Source organism: Microcaecilia unicolor, chromosome 2, assembly GCF_901765095.1.
Source record: "Microcaecilia unicolor chromosome 2, aMicUni1.1, whole genome shotgun sequence".
Lineage (NCBI taxonomy): Eukaryota > Metazoa > Chordata > Amphibia > Gymnophiona > Siphonopidae > Microcaecilia > Microcaecilia unicolor.
Window position 1 is genome coordinate 233428089 of NC_044032.1, and position 9461 is coordinate 233437549.

Sequence of the window (9461 nt, forward strand, 5' to 3'; positions counted from 1 at the left end):
TCCAGCTGAGTATGTTTCCACCAATCCCGAAGTAGTCTAGGAGTCTTAACAGTATATTATGGTTACATCAGAAGGCTTGAGTCAGCAGAGGAGGGAAGGCCCCAGAGCTGGCCTATGGGGAATCTCCTTGCGTTGCGATGGAGAGGAAGGTAAGGGAGGGAAGAACAAAGGAAGGAGAAGGCACAGAACATAGGCTCTTTTTTTCTCTTTCCAAAAGTCAAGAGTACTCTGTTTGCAACAGAAGATGCCTTAGAAGAACGGAAGCAGAGTTTGGGTGAGCATAACAGGCTTAGCTGTGAGGGAGAACGTTTGTGAGATTCTTGCTGACTACCATTTAGGGCATGGCATGTGGGTAATAGCACCCTCTGTAGAAGGGTAAATAATGTTGGTTGTAGAAGTCAAGCTGTAAAATTATGGTAATTGATACTAAAGTAGAAATCTATTTTCTGCATCACTTTCATGAAGGATTTCTTTGTTTTCGTTATGAACATTACAAATATATCACATGGAATAAAAAAAATCCCATTAAATCTACAACTTAACATAGAGCTTTTATTCACCACCTATTCCCCTCTCTTTCTGAACTCATTTTATTATGAAACATCATGCTATTTAATACTTTTAAAGTTGCTTTGTCTATAAAACATGAAAATGTAATATGAATTCATATTAAATTTCCATGTTTTATGTTCCCAAAATATTTTTTTGATTTTCTTTAGAAGCTGAAGCCATTCTTTTAACTTCTAGAAAACAAAAAGTGCATCCAAATTTGGATATGATGCCGTAGCAGGATAAGAATGTGGGAAGCTGTTTTGGACAGGAGTATTTTATACACATTTCAGAAGGGATTTCCCAGAGGATGCAGCTCTGGCTAAAGAGGGAAGCAAGCAGTCAGTCACAAACATTTATAGAACAATGGTGCCAGAAAAATTGGAGAAGTTAGTCTGAAATGACCCTAAAGTTAGAGAATGACACGGGGACAAACTCTGTCCCCATCCCCACTCCGTCCCTGCCCCATGCCCGGAAGCTCTGTATAATCCCATCCGCAGAAGCCTTGAATAGTTAGGATTTTATATTTAAGTCATTTTATTAAAGTATAAAAAGAAACAATATTCTGTACAACTGTACAATATTTCTGACCCATTCTTTTAGCCAGAGACTCTGGCTAAAAGAATGGGTCAGAAATATTGTTGAATGAGGTATTAAAGAAATTCTTCACTGGGGGGAGAAAGGGGAAGGAGGATACTGAACAGGGGGAGGAAAACTTCAATACTGTTAATGATATTAATCAAAACAGTTTGATTAATATCATTAACAGTATTGAAGTTTGTCCCTGTGTCATTCTCTAACTTTAGGGTCATTTCAGACTAACTTCTCCAATTTTTCTGGCACCATTGTTGTATAAATGTTTGTGACTGATTGCTTGCTTCCCTCTTTATCCAGAGCTGCATCCTCCGAGAAATCCCTTCTGAAATGTGTATAAAATACTCCTGTCCAAAACAGCTTCCCACATACTTATCCTGCTACGGCATAATATCCAAATTTGGATGCGTGTCTTGTTTTCTAGAAGTTAAAAGAATGGCTTCAGCTTCTAAAGAAAATCAAAAAAATGCTTTGGGAAGTCAAAAGACTTCCGCTGTCATTTTTTAGAAAGCCCCTGTGTGCAGTTTTCAACAGGAAAACATCCAGAATTAGTTTAATTGAAGACTTGGTGGCAATAGATTTTTTTTTTCTCCTCACACACAGCTCATTTCCAGTTAATCATAGATGGGAAATGGCAGATCACAGTGTCACAAGACCTCACTGAGACCTCCTGAGATGTAATCAGAGGTTACACAATTTGAACTTTTCTTTTAGTATTTAATCAAGCACCAGAGAGAATACACGTCCCAGTACAGATTACAGCAACAGCAACATGAAGAGCTGCACATTTGCACTCATGAGTCACAGCATGAGAAAAGGGATAAAAGAAAAACATAAAAAAGATGAGGGACGACAAAGACCGTATGACCCACCCAGCATTCACACACTACACTCTCCTTTGCGATCCTTTCCTCTGCCCTACTCAAGGTCGCTCTGTTTATGAGACACATTTTAGTGAAATTGTGTCCAAGGTCTGGCAGAAATTTAAGTGCAATGTACCTAACATCTTCTCTGATCCAGCTTTCTGATCCTGCACTTGAAGAAACTGACTCAAACCCACATTTTATCAAACATCTCTCTTTAAGGTACAGGGATTTCTCTCTGCTGAAGCAATGACAGGTAAATGTTTCTTGCAGTGATTGACATTAGTGGATTCCATCCAAGTAAGTGCTGTAGTAAGTCTGGCAGCGTGAATCATTTGTGAAACTAGATTTGTGATATGGGCAGGATCAGTACTCCTTCCTACAGACCCAGTAAACAAAAACGGGACATCAGAACTCCTTTGTGCTCGTCCCCTATTTTCTCAAATTCTAATACTGCCCTCATCTCCTCCACCTCCAAAGTATATACCTTTTCACCTTCCTATCATGATCCCTCGTTCTACAGTCTCCTTAAGGGAGACCTGCCTCCTAAGCATTCACACCCTGGAGGTGTTATCAGTCTTTATACTACCTTCCCTTTTCCTTCTATTCTCCAGGGTTTACATGATTTGATCTTTAAGTCTGTTTCCATATGGTTTATGGCAAAGCCAATTGCCCACTTTAGTAGCTACCCTCTAGACTAACTTCATCAGGCTCATATCCTTTGAACGTGTGGTCTCCAGAATTGTATATGGGCAACTCTGCCTCCACTCTGTTCAGACAATACCCCCAGGAATGCTCATATACAGAGCGCATAAAAATAGGCACACACTTTCCACGCACATACTTTTATGTACATATGTGGTCACACTATTTTGTGAAAGCAGGGCCGCTACCGCCACCCCCCTAGATCATTGCCGCAGTTGCCCCCTCCCTCCCCCAGGATTGCTGCTGCCACAACTGAGATACCTTGGGGCTGGTGGGGATTCCGAGGCCCTGCCAGCGGAAGAATCCAGCGCTGCTCTTCACTCCATGCCTGCCCCGCCCCTGTGGCTGCTTTTTTCTCTCATCGCACATGTTCGGTTTCAAAACTGAGCATGCGCCTGAGGGGGAAGGCAGCCGCTCGGCACAGCGGTAGAGGCGGAGCGAAGAGCAGCGCTGGAGGGGGGCCCAGCGCCGGAGTTTTCTCTCTCCTGCTCCTGTCGGGCAAACACTCGGGGCCCGTCAGGAGCAGGACACAGAATGAGAGAGACTCTGGCAGCGGGCCCCCCTTGGAGGCCAGGTCCGAGGAATTTTGCCCCCCATGCTCCCCCCCTCGGTGGCCCTGTATGAAAGCCCTTTTTATTGTATAAAAACATATACAAAGACATACACACAAATATACACACACACTGACACACCCACACACATAGCCACAATACATCTTAGAGTCCATAATATCAGGAGTACTGCTAAGCAATGCAAACACTACAGCTCCAAACTCAATTACCAAACCTGGTATGCTACTATTACTACTTACTGCTTAACATTTCTAAAGCGCTACTAGGGTTACGCAGCGCTGTACAATTTAACATAAAAGGACAGGCCCTGCTCAAAGAGCTTACAATCTAAAGGACAAGTGAGTAGTCAATTCGATAGGGGCAGTCAAATTGGGGCAGTCTGGATATCCTGAAGGTAAGAGTTAGGTGCCGAAGGCAGCATTGAAGAGGTGGGCTTTAAGCAGAGACTTGAAGATGGGCAGGGAGGGGGCTTGACGTAAGGGCTCAGGAAGGTTGTTCCAGGCATAGGGTGAGGCGAAACCTTTCAGCCTTAGATGAAGCAGCAGCCACCTTATACAAAAACAGAATTCAAAATCCGTATGCTCCTCTCACCTTGTTCCAGATGCCATATATATTGGTAGGAGTTCAAGATCCATTAAAATATGCCTTAATGAGCATAAATCAAGAATTCAAACTCAAAATCTGCAAGCTCCACTGGTAGATCATTGGCTTCAGAAACATCATACATGGGAGGATATAAGATGGAGGATTGTTGAATGTTTAGATGATCGGGAGGAGGGTGGGTCAATTAAGAAATTGCTGAACTATAGAGAGCAATTTAATATATTTATGCTTCAAACAGTTACACCGAAGGGGTTGAATGCTGAAATTGAGTGGACATCTCTGATTTGAATGGCACCCGGTTTCCCACCAGTAGCATTATAGGATTGGTCCTTTGCTGCTGGTGGAACGCCTTGGGGGGCGGGGCTTATGAACGTCATGCTGTAGCGTTTATTTAATGGCTTTTTAAAAAAAGCCGGCGCCATCTTTGCTGATAACTTTTGCTGAGCTGACGCTATAAGAAACACGGGGTGAGTTTGGTTTAACTATTCTCTGGATGTAGGTTTAATTCTGAAGTCCGGGGTGATTGCTAATTTATCTCGATTTATATTGCAGGGGAATGTCCTTGAGACAGCCCATTATGGGCGAAACGTGCATGGGCAGATGATCCCCTGGGTCCGACAAGTATGAATAATTAAAAAGATAAGTAATGCTAAAGTTACATTCATATATATAAATTAAGAAATTAGAAAAAGAACCAGTGAAGAACTTGATGTTATTGAAATCGCTGTAACCTAAATGGATAGCGATTAACATCACTGAGGTTCTGGGATAAATATATGCTATGATTTTGAAGTATCTATATTAGGAGCTTTTTTAAAAAAAGGACTCTATTATACTGAAGACCTAAAAGATCTAAAGAAGATTTAATCTGGATTGTATTGATTATATAAAAAAACAAAAAGCACTGCCAGAACTTATGGACTCGATACAAGACAGAAACTATGGTCAGTAAAAAAGAAGGCTAGGGAGGGTGGGAAATGACGGGGGGGGGGGGGGGGGGGGCAAGTCCTTGGTGGTAATTGTCCCTCTTCAGTGGTAATTGTCCCTGGGGGGGGAGAATTGTCTCGCGGCGGGGGGGGGGAATTGGTGGGTGGGAATTCGCTTGATATCACTGAGTGATATCTCGGTTTGGATCTAGTGGGTCTCTGCATGGATAGGATTTGGGGTCCCCTCCCCTCGCTTTCCAGCTTATAATCGAACGAGAAAAACGCCCAAGTTCCGACCTAAATCGGGAGATGGACGTTTATCTCACAAAAACGAATAAAGCGGTATAATCGAAAGCCGATTTTGGACGTTTTCAACTGCACTCCGTCGCGGATGCGGACAAAGTTGATGGGGGCGTGTCAGAGGTGTGGCGAAGGCGGAACTGGGGCGTGGTTCTCTGCCGAACAGAGATGGGCGCATTTCACAGATAATGGTATGCGTTTTTAGCTAGAATTTAGGGCACTTTTCCTGGACCCTGTTTTTCCACGAATAAGGCCCCAAAAAGTGCCCTAAATGACCAGATGACCACTGGAGGGAATCGGGGATGACCTCCCTTGACTCCCCCAGTGGTCATAAACCCCCTCCCACCACAAAAAATGATGTTTCACAACTTTTTATTTTCACCCTCAAATGTCGTACCCACCTCCCTGGCAGCAGTATGCAGGTCCCTGGAGCAGTTGTTAGGGGGTGCAGTGGACTTCAGGCAGGTGGACCCAGGCCCATCCCCCCCCTACCTGTTACAATTGTGCTGCTTAATGCTTAGTCGTCCAACCCCCCCCGAACCCACTGTACCCACATGTAGGTGCCCCCCTTCACCCCTTAGGGCTACAGTATAGTAATGGTGTAGACTTGTGGGCAGTGGGTTTTGAGGGGGATTTGGGGGGCTCTACACACAATGGAAGGGTGCTATGCACCTGGGAGCTCTTTTACCTTTTGTTTTGTTTTTGTAAAAGTGCCCCCTAGGGTGCCTGGTTGGTGTCCTGGCATGTTAGGGGGACCAGTGCACTACGACTCCTGGCCCCTCCCACGAACAAATGCCTTGGATTTATTCGTTTTTGAGCTGGGCGATTTCATTGTCCATTATCGCTGAAAAGCAAAAACGCCCAGCTCACAACTTGGCGAATAAAACATGGACGTCTATTTGTTTCGAAAATACGGTTGGGTCCGCCCCTTCACGGACCCGTTCTCGGAGATAAACGCCCATGGAGATAGGCGTTTCTGTTCGATTATGCCCCTCTACATCTCTTCTCCTTTGGTTTTCTCTTTCCTACGATTCTCATTTGCTCCCAGTGTTTCCCTCTCCCTCCCTCATTATAATTTGTAATAATTGCTTTTACAGCTCTGCTTCTTATTGAGTGTGCTCCTGTCTTTAAGCGCTAGTGTCACACATGAGAAAAGAAACCAAGGGCCCACATCCATGCATGACAGGTAGAACAAGTAACTGCACCCTGTGCCAAGAAACACCTGTAGCCCATGAGCAGTGCCACATATGACAGAAGATACCAAGAACCTATACCCAGTGCTACACGTCAAAAGATACCTGAGTAACACAGTACCATACTTGGAACTAGCAAGGGATATAGTTAATCATTTCTTTTAAAAACAGCTATTAAAATACATTACTGCGATAATCCTAACGTTGCCTGCTGGGAACACTTTGTTAAAGACCATGCAAACATTAGCAGAACATTCTCGGAGCAGATCAAACTGTATGTCACAGCAGAAACCTGTTCTCCCTGACTGCTAAATAATTTCTTCAATACGGAGGAATATATACATTTTCCTGTTACATAGTGCAATATATATATATATATATATATATATATATATATATATACAGTGGGGGAAATAAGTATTTGATCCCTTGCTGATTTTGTAAGTTTGCCCACTGACAAAGACATGAGCAGCCCATAATTGAAGGGTAGGTTATTGGTAACAGTGAGAGATAGCACATCACAAATTAAATCCGGAAAATCACATTGTGGAAAGTATATGAATTTATTTGCATTCTGCAGAGGGAAATAAGTATTTGATCCCCCACCAACCAGTAAGAGATCTGGCCCCTACAGACCAGGTAGATGCTCCAAATCAACTCGTTACCTGCATGACAGACAGCTGTCGGCAATGGTCACCTGTATGAAAGACACCTGTCCACAGACTCAGTGAATCAGTCAGACTCTAACCTCTACAAAATGGCCAAGAGCAAGGAGCTGTCTAAGGATGTCAGGGACAAGATCATACACCTGCACAAGGCTGGAATGGGCTACAAAACCATCAGTAAGACGCTGGGCGAGAAGGAGACAACTGTTGGTGCCATAGTAAGAAAATAGAAGAAGTACAAAATGACTGTCAATCGACAAAGATCTGGGGCTCCACGCAAAATCTCACCTCGTGGGGTATCCTTGATCATGAGGAAGGTTAGAAATCAGCCCACAACTACAAGGGGGGAACTTGTCAATGATCTCAAGGCAGCTGGGACCACTGTCACCACGAAAACCATTGGTAACACATTACGACATAACGGATTGCAATCCTGCAGTGCCCACAAGGTCCCCCTGCTCCGGAAGGCACATGTGACGGCCCGTCTGAAGTTTGCCAGTGAACACCTGGATGATGCCGAGAGTGATTGGGAGAAGGTGCTGTGGTCAGATGAGACAAACATTGAGCTCTTTGGCATGAACTCAACTCGCCGTGTTTGGAGGAAGAGAAATGCTGCCTATGACCCAAAGAACACCGTCCCCACTGTCAAGCATGGAGGTGGAAATGTTATGTTTTGGGGGTGTTTCTCTGCTAAGGGCACAGGACTACTTCACCGCATCAATGGGAGAATGGATGGGGCCATGTACCGTACAATTCTGAGTGACAACCTCCTTCCCTCCGCCAGGGCCTTAAAAATGGGTCGTGGCTGGGTCTTCCAGCACGACAATGACCCAAAACATACAGCCAAGGCAACAAAGGAGTGGCTCAGGAAGAAGCACATTAGGGTCATGGAGTGGCCTAGCCAGTCACCAGACCTTAATCCCATTGAAAACTTATGGAGGGAGCTGAAGCTGCGAGTTGCCAAGCGACAGCCCAGAACTCTTAATGATTTAGAGATGATCTGCAAAGAGGAGTGGACCAAAATTCCTCCTGACATGTGTGCAAACCTCATCATCAACTACAGAAGACGTCTGACCGCTGTGCTTGCCAACAAGGGTTTTGCCACCAAGTATTAGGTCTTGTTTGCCAGAGGGATTAAATACTTATTTCCCTCTGCAGAATGCAAATAAATTCATATACTTTCCACAATGTGATTTTCCGGATTTAATTTGTGATGTGCTATCTCTCACTGTTACCAATAACCTACCCTTCAATTATGGGCTGCTCATGTCTTTGTCAGTGGGCAAACTTACAAAATCAGCAAGGGATCAAATACTTATTTCCCCCACTGTATATATATATATATATATATATATATATATATATCCCCTGAATAGAGAAGTGGTACATTTTTCTCTGCTTTTTCCCACTGTACTCCACATATCGCCCACCCCTCAGATTTACCACACTCACTCTTTTTGACCTTCCTTTTCTATAATCTATTTCAGGGGAGTTTAGGACTTCTCAGCTCTTTTGCTTTAACAGTTCTCGAGTGCTGTTAGGGATGCATAGTCAGAGAAGAATCAATGTCATGATAGCCTGGAAGAGATTCCAAATGTGCAACCCACTCAAGACTGTCAGAGTCTGTACAAAGCATTTCATATAAAGCACGTACCTGACAGCTACTATACCATGCTGCTCTCCTCTTCGTCCTCTGAAGCCAACAATTGTCTGATTCAGACTGAAACTGGAAGTACCGGGGAAGGATTGCTAGGAATTACACTGCTGAGTTTCACTTCTATGTATTAATACTGTGGGTATAATTCTGAAAGTCACCCTTAAACTAAGCAGCTAGATTCCCTCTATATTCTTCACTTGAGAACCTGTAAAAAAAAAAAATCCCTCACAAAACCCTTCTGCAAATATTTCCAAATATCTTGCTGAAAGGTTTTCTAGCTCTCCAAAGTGAAAGTAATATCAAACAGCAGAGCTCCTTGCAGCTTATGAGGGAATAATGCCACATAGTGGACACTGAAAGTAATATTTGTTGACTAAGCATTTTTCCTAAGGAAAAAGGACATAGTAACATAGTAACAAAGTAATATAGTAGATGACGGCAGTAAAAGACCTGCACGGTCCATCCAGTCTGCCCAACAAGATAACTCATATGTGCTACTTTTTGTGTATACCATATAAGTCTGTCCAGCACTATCCCCGCCTCCCAACCACAAGCCCCGCCTCCCACCACCGGCTCTGGCACAGACCGTATAAGTCTGCCCAGCATTATCCTCGCCTCCCAACCACCAGTCCCGTCTCCCACCACCGGCTCTGGCACAGGCCATATAAGTCTGCCCAGCACTATCCCTGCCTCCCACCACCGGCTCTATCACAGACCGTATAAGTCTGCCCAGCATTATCCCCGCCTTCCAACCACCAGTCCCGTCTCCCACCACCAGCTCTGGCGCAGACCGTATAAGTCTGCCCAGCACTATCCCTGCCTCCCACCACCGGC

The 9461-nt window shown here is 44.2% G+C and overlaps 1 protein-coding gene across 2 annotated transcripts in view; it reads right to left on the reverse strand.

The window, feature by feature from the left end:
* Positions 1 to 8896, reverse strand: part of LOC115463366 (programmed cell death 1 ligand 2-like) — a 120702-nt gene extending 111806 nt beyond the window's left edge. For both annotated transcript variants that reach the window (XM_030193797.1, XM_030193796.1), the window contains exon 1: positions 8625 to 8896. The gene's annotated coding sequence lies outside the window, so the exon portion shown is untranslated. The remainder of the gene's footprint in view (positions 1 to 8624) is intronic.
* Positions 8897 to 9461: the final 565 nt, after the last annotated feature.